General features: G+C 43.0%; 1 long non-coding RNA gene across 1 annotated transcript; it reads left to right on the top strand.

Moving 5' to 3' along the window:
• The first annotated feature begins 9,165 nt into the window (after positions 1-9,165).
• LOC136012657 (uncharacterized) lies at positions 9,166-14,208 on the top strand. The gene is made up of 3 exons (XR_010611876.1): positions 9,166-9,260; positions 10,400-10,478; positions 14,005-14,208. It is a non-coding gene; the product is annotated as an uncharacterized LOC136012657 (long non-coding RNA).
• Positions 14,209-21,431: the final 7,223 nt, after the last annotated feature.

A 21,431-nucleotide genomic window follows, 5' to 3' on the forward strand; every position in this document is an offset into this window, starting at 1 on the left:
AATGGGGGACAAAGTGTGAACGTTGAATGGCAGATTTATGATTCAGAAAACATTCCATGGCACCAACCAAAAAGAACAGAAAAAGGAAAATATAAAGATATGGAACATCAAGCAAATACAGCACCAAGGTACGCAGCAACTGCTCAGTACTGAGCAGGAAAAAAACAGCACAGTAAAATCACTTGGTAAGCTCACAGTAAAATCACTTGGTAAGCTGATGTGCATTGGGCTTTGCTGCGCTTGGCTACATGGAGTTGATGCCCACCCAGCAGGAGCTTTGGTAGAGATCACATGTGGCCGATGGTGCATGGCGGTGCAAGTATCCTGCTGCTGTCTTGTCCATGCCCCTGCACAGCAGTGCTGGAATGTCTCCTGGAGAAGGCAGACAGCTGCGGTATGCAGGCCCTGCTCCAACCCAGAGCAGCACCCTCAAAACCAGAAAGAAAGGTCACTGCATCCCTGAGACACAAGGCCCTCAGGAGAGGAGTACACCAGGCTTTCCCTAGCGTGCAGCTGGAGTGCTCCCTCATCCAGACAGCTCAGGGAGAGTGGAAAGGGCATAAGACAGTGCAGCGGGGAGGCAGGGGTCATGGGCTTGCTCCATCCTCTGCCAGCCTCTGTGGGTGGTAAGGCTGCTGCTGTGCTCAGCGTGCAGGCCAGGCATCTAGGGCTGGATTAATCTCTCCTTTGTTTGGCACTAAACCCCAGACCCTACTCTGCAAGGGCTATCCTCCTCCATCTCTACAGGAGGGCCCTGGTGATTCTTCTAATTGCAGCACTTGAGATAAAATTTTGCTGGGATGGCTCTGGACCCAAACATTAAATTAATAAGATCTGAAAACTCAGCATCTCTATTACGTCTTCCATTTCTGTGCATAGTTCATTTCAGCTGCAAGTTCTTTATAGCAGCATCTGTCTTTCATTACATGATTGCATGGTATCTGGGACTGTGAAGCACTTAGGCATAAAAACACAAATGAGAAATGTATTTAATTTAATTAACTTACATGTAACTTCATTGTGCTGAATGATGGTGGGGAAGTATGACCTCCAAATAAATAGTCTGCTATTTATTCATGTTGATTTTTATTCATGTCTGGTGTACTGTGGTAGTTTCTTTTTGAAGCAAAAGCATATCTTTGCCATATGAAAATTGCAATGACCTGAAAAGAGGAATTTACCAATTGCTGTGTTCCTGTGCTGTGCAGTTTCTCCAAAAGCTTTGCAAGCACCTTTCCTGTTGTCTGGGAGGGCATTTCATGGTTGGTGGGTGAATAGTTCCTAAAAGAAGGATGCATTCTCACTCTCAGGCTGTGGATCTGGCACACATTTTCCTTGAAAAACTTCAGGGCTACCTAAATAAAAGCTACTTCAAAGTTGCCTTTACTAGTGTGTTCAGCTCCATCAATAAATGAACATTGGATTTTTACTAAAAGTGCCTTAAATTATATTTTATTTTGCCTGCCACCTAGAGAGTAATTAAAAAGCCATTTAAATTGAAAAGAAGTTATATGGAAGACATAAACTGAATTTTTGTGCATCAAGATGGTTCAATAATATAATCATACATAAAGGTCATGGTAGAGAGCTCTGTTTTGTTTCTTTATGGGACTTGTGAGGTAAATTGCCCCCCAGACTCTAATGAACTGCATATACATACATTTTCCCATAAAAAAACCTCTATTTAGTTGTCTGTCAGATATGGCTATTCTTGTGTTTGGATGCTCTGTTTATGTAAATGTCTTTCTGGTGCTGCTGCTAAAAAAATGAACACAGTCGCAGTCAAGATCAGCTCTGGAGGTAGCTATGTAAATGACGCTAGAGATTGCACCTCCTCTTTCAGGTAGGAGGCACGTTTCTCATTATCATTAGTTTTTCAGCCCTCTGCTCAGCTACCCAAGAACTGTGGTGGTTATTCACAGCAGGACCAGCAGGTCCCTCCTACACACAGCAGGCTGAGGCAGGTAATAACTTCTGCAGAAAACACAGAAAACATTATCACTAATAAGCCTGTTTGCCTCAGTTGTTTGGTCAACAGAAAAAAAATGTGACATGAGCAGAACAAACAGAAATCGGGAGCACAGCATCCTTTGCAGAGGTTAGCATAGCACTGGGCTGAAGGCAAATCCCTCACTGTCTGCTGTCTGAGAGATTTTGCAGAGAATCAGAAACCTGTGCTTTGTTCTGATCCTAGCATGCCTGCTGGGGAGGCAAGCAGCACAGAGTGAATGGAGGACTTGCACTTGGACCAGCCAAGTCCCTTTGATTTTCCTCCATTTCCTTGTCTGTGGCAATGACAGAGCCATTGGGATCTGCTGGTGAAAATCTCCATGAGGACTGAGTGAAGCTGGGCCACCAATACCAGTAGTGTTCTGCATGGTAGTTCATCCTTAGCCAGAGAGAAGGAAGAGATGCTTATGAATGGCTGAAAGAGGAGAGCTGAGCTGGCAAACCAGAGGGACTTTCTGTCACTGCCAGGAGACCCAGTTGACACTGAGGGCTGCATTAGAACACTGAGACCTCAGGAAGACCTCAAGTTTGCTCCTGAGCAGGCAGTGAGAGTATGCCAAGCAGGGATGTTACCCTGTAGAGGATGGACACTTTGCTCACCCTGCAGGCTAAAAGCTTGCCACATTATGAGTGAAGGGACATAAAGCAGAAAGGTCTGAGGATCACCCAAGCCAGAGTCTACCAGGAAAAGCTGAATGTGCTGCGCAAGACATCAGCCAAGCCAGCACTTGGGGAAAAGCTGCAGAAAGTGAATTTCCTGATAAAGTTTTGCAAGTGTTTACTGACACCCACAGAGCATGTGTATCGTGGGGGCGAAGACAGCAGTGTCTTCCCTGCTAAGGGGTTCTGCCTGGGAACCATGGATTACATTGCAGCGAAAGATGCCTGGGTTATCAGTGTAAAACCAATTCCATTTCTTCATCCTTTTGAGCTGAATGTTGGTCCACGATAATGTCATTCCCGTGACAGTGACATTGAAAGAAAAGCCACAGATGGCTAGATATAAACAAGTGACTTTCAGGACAGTGATGCTTTCTGTCCTCACTAAGGCATTATATGACATTAGGATTACTGAAGCAGCAACAGTTGCTGTAGTTGGAACCTCAGTGCTGATGAATTTTTTTGCAAATTTGCATTCATTGGATGGATGTGGGGCCAAAACAGAAGAGGAAGCATTTGAAGAGTTTGAGCTCAAGGACCACAGCGCAGCAATATATGCTCCTCACACAGGGGCTGGGCAGTCTCATCGACTTGCCATCTGCAGCAGAAGAGCCTGGGATGGCCAGTCCAGGGAGAAAAACAGATTTTCTCACTAGATAGACCCCAAAGAATAAAAGAAGTAAAAAACCCAAACACTTTGCACCAAACAAAGCAGGAGATATTTCAGCAAACGACTGGTGCTAAATATATCCCTAAATATATCCTAGTGCTGGAGTCATCAGCAGGGCTCTGGCAGGGGCCTTTGGATAAACATTTCACAGCAGTGTGGCTGTGTAGCTCTGCCCTGGGAACCCTTTTGGTTTTTCACAGGAAAATAAGAGTTTAGATGGAGTTAATGCTCTATAGCATAGCATATCCCCAGGTCCCCAGCATTTTTGGAAACAGCAGTAGTGGCAGCTTGTGCATCACTGCTTTAGAAAGTGTAGGCATTGACCAGCAATGCCAGAGAGGGCAACTTCAGTCTTAGTCTCTTGTGCACAAAATGCTTTATCTTTGCTTATGAAAAGGCATTGTTGAATGAACCTGGCCATAAATCATTTCTTGCCTCTGGTGAACAGAGGTGATTTTCAGTCTGAAAGTATGAATTTCTAATCAAAAAGAAGGCTAGTTGGGAAGTGTTTCCAGCACACTCTCTGAAGGATTTGATGAAAGTACTGGGGACTAAAATGCAGAGTTGGAGATTGTTATGAAGTGCTGTGACTTAAAAAAACCCCTAACAACAAAAACAAGCAAAATGCTGTCAAAATCACAGAGAGAAAAAACAGTTATTATCAGAACAGAAAAAGATGCCGTATAATATAATTGAGATTGTTAACACAGGGTAGCTGACCTTGCGTGTTCCCCACCTCTTTTCACAAGTGAAGGGCATGTTCTTGGTGGTTTGCTAGAAGGCACCCAGCTGGGTAATTTTCAGATATGCTGTGCTAGTATGCATGATGGAAATATTTAACAGAAGGAGAAGGGGTGTTTTCTATTAGTTTCACAGGAATGCTAATGTTGAAGAAGTTCATCTGGCAAAATGCAAGACGGGCAAGTAGAGGTACTGGGTATGGTATCATTGGGAATTTTTTTCAACCTTTTTTTTTTTTTTTTTCCTTAGGGAAAAGTAGACTTGTTCGGGTGAAATGGCATTAATCCCCAAAATAGAACTACTAACTCTTATAGCAGTCAGGGTATATCTGAAATAGTAATGCCTGACTTCACAGTTTTGTTGGCAGGGATTTAATATGTGACATAATATTACTATCGATATATCAACACTCATCCTATCATTCCTCTGTTACTGTTAAGTAAGGAAGGTATCAAAATAATACGTCTCATAAAAATAGCACGGAGTCTGCCTCCAATCTGTGTTTATTGCTGTTACTGAACAAAGTAAAAGCTTCACTAGTAAAGCATGGATTATCACCTACTGATACTTGGTTCACGCAGACAAAGATACAGTTATGACACTTTTTTCTAAATGGTAGTTTTGCATAATGTCCCCACTAGCAAAATGGTACAGAATAATCTGTATTACTAATATAGCATATATGTCATTATATATAGTGTCTACACATGATGAGTATTGAAAATACAGGGTATCAAGGTATCTGCAGCTGCAGAGGTGCACTGGATTTGGTCCAAATGCTCCAAAGAGCCTGACTAAGCTCTAGGAGTCTGAAATGAGTGAATGTGCTTGCCAGCTATAACTTAAACCAAAAAGAGGCAGCAATGGCTCTCCTCCAGGCAAGTGAGGCAAGAGTGGCCCAAAACTGGATCATGTTCATTGTGTGGCATTGGCAGGCTTTGGGGAGGGTCATGTCACAGGAGATTGTGGCTGGAGGGCAGACTTACCCTGCATGGAAGGAGGCCCCTGGAAGCACAAGGGAAGTGAAAGGAAGAGACACTGTATGTGACTACAGGAGGGAAAAAGAGAGTTCAGAATCTTGGAAGGCCCCCAAAAGACAGTTTAATTATAATTAATATCAGGAACAAACAGGAGGAACTGGAGCTCTGTGTCTGGTCTGAAAGACATGATACCACAGGAAAAACTGTGGGACAACTTATATGGAGGATCACAATGGATGACTATAGGCTGTTTTGTGAAGATGGGCAGGGAAGAAGAGGAGGAGTCATGCTCTGCGTTAAGGAACACCTTGAATGTATAGAAGTCAACTATGGCAATTGTGGAAACCCTACTGAATGCTTCTGGGTGAAGATCCTCCAAGGAGGATCTTGCAATAGGCATTTCTAGCAATCTCCAAACCAAGATGATAAGGTCGGCAAAGTAATATTTGGGTCACTTAAGCAAGCTTTGGGACAACAGAATCTGGTTCTTACGGGTGACTTCAACTACCAAGATATTTGTGGGAACAACAGTACTGTAGCTCGCATATCATCCATCAAGTTCCTGGAAGGCATACAGGACTGCTTCCCTCAGACAAACGTTCGATGTGCCAACCAGGAATGAGGCAGTGCTGGACTTGCTGCTCATAAACCAAGAAAACCTGCTTTGTGATATCTCAGTTAGTACTAAGCTTCATCATGCTCAGACAGATCCTGAACTCCATAATGTTGTGATCACTGCAGCCAAGGCTATCACTAAGACAAAGGCTTTAGATTTTCGAAGAGCAAACTTCAGCTTGCTCTGAGCTCAGTTGGGAAGGATTCCATGGGAAGCTTCTGTGGAGGGTAAAGGAACTAGTGAGTGCTGGGAGATTTTCAAGAACACTCTTCTGGAAACACAAAACCAGCTAATCCTTTCTCAAACTTCTGACATATCACAAGTGGGGTCCCCAGCGATCGATATTGGGCCCACAGCTGTTTAATGTCTTCATAAGTCATCTTGTCTAGACCATGCTTTTGCCAAGACAGGTTGGACCAGATAACCCTTAAGGTCCCTTCCAACCTGGCATTTTATGATTCTATGAATATCATCTATGTATCCATCCCTATTTTGCTTGTAGGCCTCTGGCAAGTTGAACATATGAAACAAGATTTATTTCCATCATAGCCATTGAGCTTGAGTTGTTTGATTTTCCATTAGAACAACATCATGCTGCATGCCTTTTATTCAGATTTGACACAGAGGATTCAAATATTCACACAGTGAAAACAGGCAGGCTTGTAAAATGTACCTTGAGACAATTTTTTCTTTTGTCTGGTTTCCAAGGGAAATAACACTTGCGCAACCACATTGTCTGTATGTATCTGTCTGCCTCTCTGCCCGTCTGTTTAAGATCTGAGCCCATTCACAGGTGCCAACAAAATCTGGGATAGGTGCAGAGGCACCAAAAAGTATGTTTCATGAAAGCCAGTGACTAGGAGAAGGCTTTATGTCAGTGGAGGAGAAAGGCTTTAACCATGGTCTAGCACAGTGAAATGCTCCAGACTCAGTTTACGAAGCCAGGCACTACCACAGCAGAGTGAATACACAGGATAGGAAAGTGTGAAAACCTCAACTGAAAGCGAATGTTCTAATCAGAGCTTGAACCTCACTAGATGTAAATCAGCCAGAGGACAAAAGTCTATAAGAAACAGATTTTCGTAAAACTACCTGAATAATACAAGGCTGACATGCGCTGGGTAACCAGGCATTGGCTGTGTCTTTGTTTTCATTTGGTTCAAAATTTTATCCAAGCTGTTTGGTCACAAAGAGACCAGGCATTAGCACAACCTATCACAAGCTTTGTTCATTTAGGTTACGTAGGAATGCGAATGAGATCTTGGTTACGGCAGCTGTTTGTGCCTTTTTTTCTTCTGTGTTTGTAGCAGGAGGAACCAGCTCTCTGGGGATGTAGGCTGACCTCATAAAACTGATTTTAGTTTTGGGTTTGAGCCAAAATTCTGTTTCCAGTGCTAGAGGAACTTGGTAATATTCCCTGCTCAATTTTCTAATAAAGGGAGTAAAAATAACGTTTCTATATTGTCAGCAGGAAGCTGAAAGCACCCGAGGAGTTGGGGAAGAGTTGAAGGATCACTTCGCCACAGGACGGGTCAGTTTTCTGTATACAAATCATGCAGGATGGGGAAGGACATGGAATAGGATTGAAGTTTAGCACGTGTGTAGCTGATGAAAAAAATCTGTGAATGAAATGCAGTACTCAGGGCCAAGCATACAAGCAGATACCTTTGCCCTGGACTCCTCTACAATTTTGTCCAGCCTAAAGTTTAAATTCATTGCCAGAGGGGAAGCTAGAAATTGCTACATTCAGCTCCTGTTTCTTTTTATATCCGTCCCATCAAGCCAGGAGAGAGCACTGAGGATAACCTCAATGTACAACTGTGAAGTTGCACAACTGAAATTGCACTTGCTGCTTTTCCTTAAGGTTTGCCTTTCAGTTGTTTAAACGTATCTGGACTTGGTCATGACTGAATAAGCTGGAGCTAAGTCAGGTAACCATGTTGCATTTTACATATCTTTTTCTAAGACATTTGCCTTTGTTTTTTAGGTGTTATCTTGTGCTTTGTCTGTCCATTATATGATGTTTCAGATCAAGTGCCTCTGTGCAGTGCTGGGTTCTAAGTTAAATATTTTCCTCTTCTTCACCCCATTCCCAAATATTTTGCCAGCAGCCACTACAAAGTTAAGCTTTTTGACAATACCCAGTCATGCCATGTGCATGAGAAAAATTTAGCTTGGGCTCTAAAGTTCTACCACCCACAGACATTGTACCACCCACAGACGTGTTGCTATAACCTTCTCCTCCTCCCTTTATTTTCCTTCCCCCTTTCAGTATGCACTAAGACCATCAGCCCTCCATGAGAGGGGCTCCCCACTAGCCTCTCTGTCCTGCAGTCCTCCCCCCCTTGGTTGTCCCCACTGGATGACTGTGGGAAAGTGTTATGCCCCTGCCCAGCTACTTTCTGTGGGAAGCAAGGCACACAGAGCATGACTGGGACCAAAATCATGTTTATCTGGGTCACAACCTAAAACTGAATTGGGACCTGATAGATATATTCATCTGACCTGTCAACTGGGAAGTGCACCTGGGGTCTGTTGCTTCAAGATAGCCCAAAATGTTGTCAAGAGGATATTTTAAGAAATTCTGAAATAAATGTGAATGGAAGCATTTAACAGTTGCTCTGCTCTCGCAATTCAAACAACAATTGGTATGGTAAGTACATATCTTTGCACACAGCTTTAAATGCTTCCCTAAAAAAAATATTCAGATAAAATGGAGGAAATTCTGAAAATAAGAAACCAAACCCCAAGAAGTGGAGTGAAGGGCATGTGGAGAAAACTTTAGAGCAGAAAATATGTGCTAATATTACAGCTGGTGAAACAATGACCAAGGCAAATCCTGGTAATTGTCCACAGCAATATGAGAGTGTAAACAGTCAAGGGAGAGAGAGACAGGGAAAAATTTATTTAGCCTGGCAGTCAACAATGATTTGGGGTTGTGGTGCCACAAAAAAAATAAAGCAGTGCCAAAGCCCCAGCAGTGTGTACATGCTCAGTCACGCAGAAATCGCCTCTCTGGGTCAACTGCTCAGAGGAGAGATCTCCTGTTGTGCAGGGACAGCTGCTGCGCCAGTAAAGGGACATGCAGCAGCCACAGCCACTAAAGCTCTTCACTGCTTTTTTGCCTCCCAGACAGGATTGGGAAAGTGGAGTCCATTGTTCCCAGGTCTTTAGACATTGCTTTACTCTGTCACTTCATTTCCATAATGCTCCCCGGCCTCCAAGTAGCCCAAATTGATTTGATGAATATAGTTTTGTGTGGCTTAGGATTCATTATTCCCCATGTCCCACACTCTCAGTTTTGTATTAGGTAATCTTGGTCCCTGTGCAGAAAGATCATGCTGGAGCCTTAATTAAAAGCTATGGGCACAAAATAAAAGCATTTTCCTTTACTCCTCCATATGCCACCCGCATACTGCTGTCTGTTCTTGTGTTCCAGGCTGAAAATGAACCAGAGGAAAGAAGACATCACAGCCTGTATCTTTGGGATAGGCAATAGCATGACCTGGGAGGATGGGGAAGGAGACTCCTTTATATCTAGAAAAACTGGACCCATGAAAATAAAAAATTCAGAGTGGAGAGGGTAAGAGAGAGCGAACAAGTTCTTCCTTCTCCATCCTCCCATCCCTAGGGGTGTCTATATTTCTCTGCATTATCATTGCATCTGAAATGCTTGATGCAGAAGGGTTACTAATCTCTTCAGAAGCTCCTTGGTGTACTTGCTAAGTGGCAATCTAGATATTTTTCAAAGGCTGGACTCAGCCTTCATTTTGTAGGCTCTTGGTAGTCAGGGAAGGGTGAGGAGTCACAGAGAGGAGCCACAAAGAAAGGCATAGTATTTTCTGGGAACTTTTACTTTGTTGAAGCCGAGGTACTGCATGCCTATATGGGGTAACTTTGATTTTTAGATGACATAGCAAAGTTGTGGAATCATAGAAGTGTTAGAGGATATTATAAAATACCTGGTGGCTTTCACCATCTTCCTGCTAGCAGCACAGGCCAACTCAGCCAACAGTCCTTTTAGTTGTTTTATTTACCTCAAAGATGGTGTCGTGGTTTAAACCGATCCACACAGCTTGTCCACTCACCCCCCACCCAGACCCTCCCTGCTCCCGGAGGGATGGGGAGCAGAATCAAGAGAATGTAACTCCCACGGGTTGAGATAAGAACATCCCAGTAACTAAGGTATAACACAAACCACTGCTGCTACCACCAATGATAATATTGATAAGAGAAAATAACAAGAGAATACGATACCACTGCCGAACGAGTTCAACCCCCCCAAAGAGAGCCCGTGCCCTTCCGGGTAACTCCCAGTTACCTCCCTGGGCATGACGTGCTGTGGTATGGAATACCTCTTTGGCTAGTTTGGGTCAGGGGTCCTGTCTCTGCTTCCTCCCGGCCTCCCCTCGTCCCCAGCAGAGCATGAGACTCACAGAGTCCTTGGCCAGAATAAACATTACTTAACAACAATTAAAAACAATCGGTGTTATCAGCTCTCTGCCCAGGCTGGAAGTCAAAACACAGAGCTTGCACCAGTTACTAAAAAGGAGCAAAATGGCTACTGGTAAACCCAGGACAGATGGGAATTCCTCTTCACCTGGGCACTCTTCATAGATTGTGCCCTTAAGAATATTTTTTTCTGTAATTAAAACTCTTTTTTTTTTCTCTCTTCCTCACCATCCCTCATCCCAGACTAATAATTCCTTTCCTCTCTTCAAGTCTGGCAGCACTATCATCATTCACCCATACCAGTGTGGTGATCCAGAAGACATTTTGTCAGCCTCAGCAATGCTGTTTGGTAGGTTCAACCTTTGTTCAGCAGTGCGTCATATTTAAGACCATACGGTCTCCCATTTAAATATTTGCAGGTGCTCCTTCAGTGTCAGCAAGAATGATACATTTACTTCCTTCTAATAAGTCACTTGCTATATCTCATTAATCACTGTTATTACCCTTTCAATGCATTTGGTGAAAGTAGCAATATGATATTTGAGTACTTCTGGAAATAAGACAGCTCATTATTTGAAGCAGTGTCTAAAACCACTTTTATTTTGCTATTGATTAACAAATTCACAAGTAGGATTTTGCACACAAGAATCTTTGCAGAATTCAGCAGAACTGTAAATATTTATATAAATAAATAATAGTTTTCAAAATAACATTATGAATAAGAGGTCATATTTGCATGAAAGATTTGTCTGACCACTGTGTGGTTTTGTATCTATTTAATCTATTCAAGAAATGTGTTAAAAAATCTTCTCTAGGGTTATTAGCCTTGCTGTTTCACAGAAGCTATATGTAAGAACTATTTTTCCAAGCAAGTAAAGTAAAATGTGTGTATCCAAATTTTTTTTGCAACAATTTCAAGTGATGCATAAATTCACAACAATCATAATTAAAAAATGCAAATGAGTTCACTAGTGCTTCAGATAGAAAGGTCACATTACTAATTTTATTAACTTGCTTTTCAGTTCTTCCGTGTAAAAGTGTTATTTATTCCGGGTGACTTCTTTTCTATACAGATATAGAAGAAATTCTGTCCCTTCCCTACTCAGGGAATGTTTTGTCTCAGTTGGTGGCCATAAATATGCATTCATAATTGAGTACATCAACCGCCTACTAAAATTTGTCCCCTACATTAGGTATTTGACACTAATGTTTCGATGAATTATTCTTTCACACGTACAATGTGATCTTGACCCTATTTGTGTAAGCCATCCTCAGGCAGACCATAAGCATCACCCATCACCTCATTTTTCCTTTCCTCCCACGAGTTAGTTTCAGTCTTGATGAATCAGAGGTGGATTTATTAGAAAGGGTGAGGAAATCCTTGTAGGATCCAACCCCTCTTCCCCTGTTAAAATGTCAACACATATTGTATTTTAGTATAAACTGCAATATTTAAGTTGGGGACTGGGAGACAGCAGGTTGTGGGGAAAGAGATCTTCCTATAATACTTGCTTGTGGTGAGTCCCATCAGCCCAAGTAGTTTCAGGTTTTCAACACTAGTCCTCACATCACACTCAACCTGAGACCCTAGCAGTGCTTCACTCTGGCTTTTGGGGGAATGTTTCAGCCACCCATGTCCAAATAGCTCCATGCCAGTCCTGGTTGTACCAGAGAGCCTAAGTGTTTAAGGGGTCTCACGGTGGAAAACCTGGGCTACAGATGCTTTGTTTCTTTTCCCTTCATTCACCTTGAGTCTGCACCAGCTCCAGATGTATTGCAGAACAATGTCAGTGAAAAAAGGTATTCCTTTGACCTCATGATGGTAGGCTCAGATCTTTGTACGCTAACATCGCTTCTTACATTCATCTGTGCTCTTTCAGTCACCATGCCATTGCTTTCTGGGAAACATTCTGTGGCACAAATCTACTCCTCAGTGCATGTTAGTATCACTGCATCAGTTCTGCTACACTAGATCAACAACAGAAAGAAAGAGAAGAGAAATAAGATTATGGTTAAAAAGTTTCAGCAAATGACAGGAAAGCTGCAACTTAACATAGGCTTGAAGATCTGAAAGCACTATTTCAGCAGTGGCAGCATCTTATTTTCTGTATTCTGCGTACAACACAGGATCATAGGATAATTTAGGTTAGAAAATAATTTAAGATCATAGAGTTCAGCAATTAAACCAGCACTCCCAATTCCACCACTAGACCATGTTCCTAAGCACCACATCTACACATCTCTTAAATACCTCCAGGGACGGTGACTCAACCACTTGGCTGGGGAGCTTGTTCCTGTTCAGAGCTCTGCTTTCCCCCACCTAAGTAGATGTACTTCTCTTCTGTACCACAGATTACATGGTACTTAAAATGATTATGGGGAGGAGAAAATAAAACAAAACACCAGCCTGCAACACAGAGGTGTTCTTTTCAGTCAATGTTAATGTGTGTACAGGAAAAGTGAATTCAGAGTTCAGAGCTCTGACCTCAATGGGCACATGTGTGTAGTAAAGACATAATGCTGCAAAAACCAAACACATTTTTGAGACACAGTCTCTAACTCCCACTTCCTCCGTTTGCCCCATAGAAACCAGGCATCCGCAGTGGTGTTGAGGAATTGAAAAAGGTCATTTCTGTGTAGGAAAGTATGTATGTAGGTTAAACTAATGCTCAGATGGTGGCTCTCCTGCTCTGAGTGCCCACTGCCGCTCCTTTCTCCCTCTGTGCTGTAGCAGACAGGAGACAACACCTTGGAGAAGCAGATCACACAGCTCTGGTAACGTTGACTAATCCTGGGTTATGCTGCATCCATCAGCCTCTGTAGGAAGGAAAGCTGGCCATAGAGCCATATTTCCTGTCTCTTGGCCAGTTTTCCCACAATTTCTCTACACCTGTGAGCAGTGTGTTTTTTTGTGGAAACATCCCACAGCATCCCCTGTCCCTTCTAGAGCATACTGTGGCATTGGATTGGTTTACTTTAATTCATCTGTGTGTGCTAATGGCAGGTATTGAGGTAGAATCACATTAAAATATATTTAGCAGTAGAGACTACACTGGAAACAATAACTTTCGTCTAGGAAAGGCAACATCTATGAAACTGGGCATGGAAAACCTGTTTTTTGGGTCTAAAATATTTTTTCTGATTGCATGTATGCCGAGTTGCCTCTTAAAAGTCATGTGCAGATCATTTAAATCCCATGCTAACCTGCATTGGTATTCCATTCAAAATGTTTCTATACACCAGGTGTTACTCCATGGTTGCTATAGATATCTTAAATGCTTCTTAGAGGGAGGAAATGTTCTTTCATATACCACTGTGGTAATTATTAGGAAATGTTCACTGGCAAAAGGTAATTAGCAAGTAATTATTAGGAAATAGAGGTAATCAGGCCCTGCAAAAATTCCTCCACTGGGAGGAGAGACTGGAAAAAAAGAGATGCAGAAAATCACTTTCACAGAAGCTTAAAAATATGAGTTGATTCACATAGAAAAATGATTCATCACAGCAAACTGAAGCTGCAGATAGCTTTGAGGGATGCTGCAGCTCCAGCAGCAGCCTCCTTCAATCATAAGGTGTCTAGGGAAGGTTGTGATTAGCAGGTTTAGAAGAGCGATCAGTTGACAGGGAAGAAAGCAGGCAGGAGCGTACATAAGTAACCACTGCTGCTTCCACACAATCGTAAATATAAGGCACTGAGGGATATCAGGGCTCCCATGTACTACTCACAAAAACTGGAGGGAGAGGACAAGAATGCAATCACAAAATTAATAGCGCTTTTAGAAAGGCCATGGCGATTCAACTTTTCATGGCTAGAAGGCTGGACTTTCACTGTGGAGGATATCTTACTAAGTCAGTATATATTCATTCATCCTCAGGGAAGCATAAACAAGGAACTCCTATTTCCAGCACAACCCTGTGTCACACGCAGAGCAGCTGATGGAACAAAGAACCGCATTTGTACATGATCAGAGTAACACCCTTGAATACACATTGCTGCTGAAGCCTGGTGCTGCTGGAGAAGTACTGCTCTATGTCCACAGGAAAAATCACCCTCTCATCACAACCTGTGGTGCATCCAGCCTCAACATTAATATTTTCGTTTAGAAGAGTATACCAGACTGCAAGGATGCAAATGGAAAGGGAATATATTGCATGCGAAGTTAACGGATTGCTTCATACTTTACTCAACATTAAAAGGTTGATTGTTTTTTTTTCAGTCAAGTACAGGATCTCTTACCTTACCTCTTACTGTTCTACTTTCACCCATGCCAGATACAGTTTCTGATACCCAATCACCCTATTCCCTCTTGGGATACTTAGGGCTGGTTTACTTTTTATGAAACAGAGAAGTTAACTCTGTGTTGGGACAGCTGGGACATAGCTGTCAGTTCCTTTTCATTATCAGCAGCACCCAGCTGGATGCCTGGAATTCACAGACACTGGGGGAGAATCATGTTTGCTTGAATTCTAAAAGAAGGTTGCTTGCTGGGAATGAATACTCTGCAACAGTTGCTCAACTTTTCCTCTCTGAAAGCAAAAGTAATCCCAGAGGCTGCTAAAAGCGGAAGAGGAATCAAACTACTCCTTGCTCATCAATTCAAATCTGGTTAGTGCTTGGGAGTTTTGCTTTTGCTGCAAAATAACGTGCACGTTAAATATTTTTTAAATTATTAATATCCATAACGAAATGAAAGCTAATGAGAAAGCCAAATTCTCATTTCTTGAAAATCAGTACCCATGGCCACTAGTTCCTTGTGAAGTAAATAATTATGCAGCTCTAGCAGCTTTAGGATTTACATTAATTTTGGATGAGAATCTATTGGTGGGCACTTTAAAGTTAGATCATATGTGGTGTTCTGTTTGCCATACATCAAATGAGCAACCCCTGCTTAATCCATAGTCCAAATATTAGGATTCATGCAGTGGCACTGCTGCCTGGAACAAGAAAATTTGCTGAATTTCTCTTAGTGGGGGCTTGCCGCTGGTGTCGATGACAAGAGTTGTAAGTATTTCCCTCCTTAATCCAGATTACCAAAAGATTTGGAGAAGTCCTTTACTCACTGGCTTCTTAATTCCCCTTTGCTAAACTAAGCTTCTGTGACTGATGAAGACATTTCTTCTCTGGGACTTCAGGCTGCTCTTAACACAGGGCTCCACTTAATTTCAGCCTCACTTTGAAATAAGCCTGTTTTCTGTATTGCCCACGCAGGAGCAGTGTGTCAGGCATCCTGGTGGAGACCTCCTCAGACATCTTACTTTTTCCTTTATTTTAGGTTGCATTTGTTTGCTTTATTTTGTTTTGCTTTATTCTTAGACCACAAAAAAAAAAAAAAAATAGGCTTGCTAGGTGGTCATTTCACACCCATTTCTTGGAAGTCTGAGCTATTTCCCACCTATCTAAAGTCGTGACCATACTTCAGTTAAACCTGGGCTACGTTTTTCTCATAATGACTGAGAAATCTCTGCCTGATCAATATTTCCTGTGCAGTGAGTTTTACTAATAGGCTGAGCTATCACTCGAAAGTATAACCAAACTGTGAGCTTAAGTAGGTAAAATGTGCAGAAACTGTTCTGTGCTTTAGTCCTTCCGAGTTTGAAGTCATTCTTCTAAAATCAAATAAACCTGAAAAAAGACCTATTGGGATTTCTTTTTAGGTTTTCCTAAATGGTTTATCCATTTCCCATACTTTTGATCTTCTGAGTCTAGCAAGCACACCTGGGCCCAAGTCTGAACCTCAGAACTGACTTTCCAGAGACAAACCGTGGCCCTGAGTTCACACACCATTTCATAAGTACCTCTGTTTCTAAAATATCAAATCTATGTAAATTACCTTTTTTTTTTGTACCTTCTTTGTATCAAATTTGTACCTTCTTGTATCAAATTACCTACTTACTTTTACAACAAATACCCTGAAAAAAAAAGATTCAAGGTGACTCTGAGTTTATATCTTCCAAGAACAGAGACGTGTAGGAGGAAGCCGACAAAGAACTGTTTGTACCACCTTATATAGCACAGTTGAAATCAAGAGGAAGGATCACTAAATCCTGTGTAACACCTGGCATATAAAATCTTACCTCCCTCAAAATCCACTCATGGAGCTTTCCTGTAGAGCCTGATTAAACCAAGTGGGCTGACTCAGTGTTTTCTAGCTACACAAATTCTGGGCTACTGTGTTATTTTCCACAGCAGTGGTACAAAACAAAAGCAAAGCTTGCTTTGTCAAGGAGCTAATCCAAGGCACCCAAGCAGGATGCTTTTTTCATCCAGCATTTTGGAGTCCATATCAAAGCACTGCAATGCTTCTGCCACAATGTGCTTGTCCCAGTAAATGCCACATCATTCAGTGGCAGCCCAATAGCTTGGTTATGGATGCATTTCTGTGATGCCATGCCCCTGTGAGGGTGTGCACTCTCTTGCAACTGTGGGAGCACTTCATGGTGTTGACAGTGCTTCACATGTTTGAGTCACCCTGAGCCCTGAGGATTCAAACTGGGAATGTTCTTCATATGGGAAAATACTACATGAAGAAACACTTCCACAGCTTCTGATGAAGAACAGGTCCCATGGTGGATGCCTCATTTTGAAATAGATGATTTTATTATAACTGTTCTTATAGATTATGAATAGTTACTCTGCTCCAGTCAGAGCCAGATCGCAGTGAATGAAAACCAACCTATTCCAAAGACAGGTGCCCACTCAGTTTCATGACTACCCTTCTATTTGAAACATGCAGTACAGATTAATTCCCCAGGAGAGACAAGCCTGGACTTTACAAGACAGCCTGGTTGTGGGAAAGGCCCCATCTCTGGTGCTCCTGGGGCAATGAAGCAAACCAGATGTTTGTCACAGGGACAGCTTGTGGCCAGATGGAAAAGGAGCTGATGATGCACCGGCATGCTGTTGCCCCTTCCAATCTGGAGTGAAGTATGGCAGTTTTTGGACTGGATAACCAGGAAAACAGCCTATTACCTTCTCCTGCTTCGCTCATCCCAGCACAGCCAAGATGATCCTTGGTGGCAAAAAGGTGATTCAGACCCTTCTATCCAACTGAGTTAAAGCGATTCATACCAAACACAAAAGCACATAATGACATTGGTGAAAAGTGATCAGTGGGTGCTTATTTCAGAACACAGAAAGCACGTCACGCCTTAGGCGAAATGTCATTTAAGAAGAAATAAAGCCATGAGATTTCACTTTCTGTCATGAGCGGCAGCTCTGTAATGTGCAGCCAGCTTTCCCATATATTTAGAAATAAAATAACATCTTCTTATGGTAAGTAGTACCAAATGCAGGCAACTCTTACACTAAATTGTGTCTGCCTGAAAAGGAGAGTTATTATGGTGCAGCACAAAAGATTTATTACATGGTGGCTTTTTTCCTGAAATTAGCAGCTGTCTTCTGTTGTAATCATTGTGTATATAAGGAAAATAAAGTCATAAGACACTCAGCACTTCTAACTCTTAAGGACACTTCACGTTGCCAAGGAGAAAACCTAAAGTTTGCATAACAGCTAAAAACAGAGCAGCCTTAATTTTGTAAGCATGTAGTAATTTCAGTGAGGCTGAAAACAAAAGGAAGCCTCCTCTCAGTTCCAGCAGAAATCATTTTTTTGTGTGACTTTTGGCACATAAATGCAAGGAGAAATAGTAAGGTACTTTTCAGCTAGCATGCATCCACTTCCTCCTCTGAGGCAGCAATAATACTTGTTGAAATCCATCTTTAAAAACAGGAAGCTTTATCATTATGGCTTTCTAGCAACCTCGCCCTTTCTTGTGAACCCGACCCTGGCTACAAATCATCTGCTTTGATTCAAGCACAACTATTATAAGACTGAAGCACAGGTATTTCCTATTTTGCTTTAAAGCACATACAGCATGTGCTTTGAAACAGCCCTGCTCAGGGTGATTCATCCAGTCCCAAGCAGGAGCACTGCTTAATAGAGATTTACACAGGAGACCTGCGTATTTATATCATGCTTTTGTTTATGTTTTATTTCTGTGGAATAGAGGGAATGAAGAGAGATCTCTTGTGCTCAGAAAATATTATCTAAGAGGAAAGAGCAGGAAAATGCCGAGGATGAATTTGCAGGGACCACGGCACAGATGATGTTTTTTTGATATAAGCAACAACTAAACACCTCTCCTGGCAGTACTTGGAAAAAGGCCTCTCTACATAGAAGCATAGCAGACTCACCACTGCAGTGATGTTTTCATATTCCAATCCCTTTGCAAATCTACCTTTGACAGCCCATTCAGTGTCGGACACATACAGGCTTGTTGGTGCCAGCCATTTCCTCCCCAGGAGAGGAGCTGCTGGCCAAGACTGCTGCCCACCCAGCACCACTCTGCAGTGTGGCAGGCCTGAGCTTACTGGGGAGAGCCACCAAAACTGCCAGCCCTACTCTGTGTTTCTGCAGCAGAAACATCCTCTGCAGTGCCCCAGGCACTGTGCCACCCTCATAGGAGAAAACCCCTTCAACTCCCCACTCCCCAGGCACACTGGTGCCCAGCTACTGAACCCCTGGGCCATGTCAGCCTGGGAGACCACTGTCATCACCTTTGCCTCTGGCTTTTGGCTTTTGCTGGCTGTGAAGCAATCCTAGGGTGATGATGATAAGGAAAGGGACATTGGCTTGGAAGCAAAACACTGCTAAGACTGCTTTATCCTCAGAAGAGCTTGCTGAATGCCACTCTAAACCAACCCAGGGACAGGACATTTAAATGGCTAACAAGAAGATCCGTGACGAAATATTTTAGAGAAGACAGTACACCAGGTCATTGTAGTTTTACAGTCATCTCCAGTTCCAGTACAGAACAGTATATCTGACACTACTTCTTGCAGGGGTTTTATTGCTTTCCTCAAGCAGGTGGGAGACAAGTAATGGAATATGCTCTAAGAATTTAGTTTCCGTGTTGCCTTGTACCACCTGGACAATCCTAAATCTCATATTTATCTTTCCCTTCTGTGTCTCCCGCCCCTAGCATAGTGGTCGTTCAGAGGAGCATTGCGCAGGGATACAAGTGTCCAAGTGCACCAGCTCCATGCAAGGTAACATGCATTCACTGGGTAATATTGAGGACAATGTGCTTAAAGATTAGGAGCCCTGGTTTCCCATTCCATCACTGGTGGCACCCTCTTCATGGCAGTGCCTGCTCTGTATCGTTGTGCCTTTGTGGTATGTCCACCCTGCACAGACAGCAGCTGAGTTAGCTGCAGAGCCAGATGCTAGGGCTGTGCTGGAAGTAACTGGTCTACCACAGCAAAAACTGCTAAAATCACAGCCAGTTCCTGAAACAGCTGGTAAGACATCCTCCATGAAGCTCCACTCACTGGCATTGCTGCTGCTGTCTCCTGGGGAAGCTGTCAGCCTCTTCCCATCCCACTGCCTGTAGCCCCTGTGTCCCTGTCCTTGGTTAGCAGTCCTGGAGAAGTCCCAGCAGCATCTCCAGTTAAGCACATGCGTCCTAACTGTCCAGGCTTCCTGATCATCTCGACAGAGTCCTGCACAGCATGGCCTTGTTCATGTCCCTTGTGTGCCCCAGCATATCCAGAAGCATCTGGGGAGCTGCTAAGGAAGTGACAAGGGCTGGCTGCAAATATAGGCTGTGTCCTGGCAGTGAACTTGACGGTCAGGAACTGCAGAAGACTTCTGTGGTCTAAAGCGGCATTTTCAGTACCTTTTATTCTCTGGGGTTTGTTTTGTTTTGGACAAACCAGAGATCACTGATAATAGATGAGAAAAGGGGAGAGGAGGATTTCTCACTTGCAAACACAACACTGCTTCTGGCAGAGGAGATTTTGCAAATCCACCACAAGCAGAAGCTCACCACGGAAAATGCATCAGGCTTTACACCCACAGTACCTGCGTGGTGATGCCCAGCCAGCTGACAGGAATGGGCTCTCTTGAGGTTTGTTTCTGCTTCCTGTCATCAGGAGGTTTTGAATATGTTCATGTCACACCCCAGGAAGATGTGCAACTGCATGACATGGGGCAGAAAGCATTTCAGAAGGGAAAGGAAGAAACTGACTCTAGAGACTGGGGAAGAAACATCAGAAACAAGCAACCTGGGCCAGGAGTCTAAACTCTTTCACCAGATGCCTCCCTGGTCTGTGACCTCTCATTGTTTGATTATCATTAGAGAAATCTGAAGAGTGCACTCACTTATACTTGAACAAATGCTAGCCTGCAAGATGGGCCATATTTGTATACTTTACATTTTTACTGGTGCATATGGGGCCTGAGCACTCTGTTAACACATTCTGAGACAACTGTGAAGAGCCAGACCAGCTGAGACACTACTTATTGCAACAGATCAACCAAGACAGTGCAGGTTAAATGTTGCTTGTTACTGCTATTTTTTTTTTTCAATATTCCTGCTATTATAGATTTAGTGGATGTAGTGCCCAGCAATCTCATCTGTAGTTTCTGCTAGGCATGGCTCTAATCAGAGAGCTTACTGAAGGCTTTTCCTGGTCATACTAAGAAGCAGCTGTGCAGAAGATGGACATGGATGATCACATAAGAGAGCAAATGAGGCAACACTCATCAGCACAGCAGTCTGAAAGTATCACTTCCTTGTTGCAGTTCAGGGTTTTGTAGACAACATGGCAAAGGCCATTTTTAAGGGCACATTTGAAGAGCTGCTTTAGCAGTAGCCTGTTTCTAGAGAGCAGTGCGCTCTGCGAATGCATCCCAACTCTGAAAGGAGTGTGGCAGGCTGGTGGGCCTAGGATAGACCAGATGGGGCTCTGGTGTTAAAGATGGGCAGCACTTGTTTATGTAGTCACACCAGGATGCAAGTGGTGGGATGTAAACAAAACAGTGGGCCAGGAAGAAGTCATCCCATGGTAAAATGTGATAAGAGAGGAGGAAGAAGGGGCTGCAGGGGCTGTGCCCCGAAAGCAGAAGGGTAGGGCAGCTGGTGACAGCTTGGGAGGGAGAAGCAACAAGGGATAAACAGCCTCTTTCCTCCCCAGCTCTTGCGGTATACAGTGATGATTAAGATCTGAAGTGATTTTTATTGACTGCAGCTATTGCTGTCTCACTTATCCGAGCTCTTCACAATGTAACCCCCTACTCACACCCTAGCCATCACTCTGCTCTTATTGATCATGATTCTGCATAAGGAACAGGCTGACTTTCCTTCCCACCCACACACACTTGTCAGGCTTTTTGTGTACAATAGTGATTCTTATATACTTGGGCACTGAATTTCTTGCTCTGAAATCTTCCAAATCACTCTTGACATTATTCTTTCTTTCTAGCCTGCAAAGCACTCAGGAAAGTCACATGTAAAGCTA

This window comes from Lathamus discolor, chromosome 4, assembly GCF_037157495.1.
Source record: "Lathamus discolor isolate bLatDis1 chromosome 4, bLatDis1.hap1, whole genome shotgun sequence".
In the NCBI taxonomy this organism is placed as follows: domain Eukaryota; kingdom Metazoa; phylum Chordata; class Aves; order Psittaciformes; family Psittacidae; genus Lathamus; species Lathamus discolor.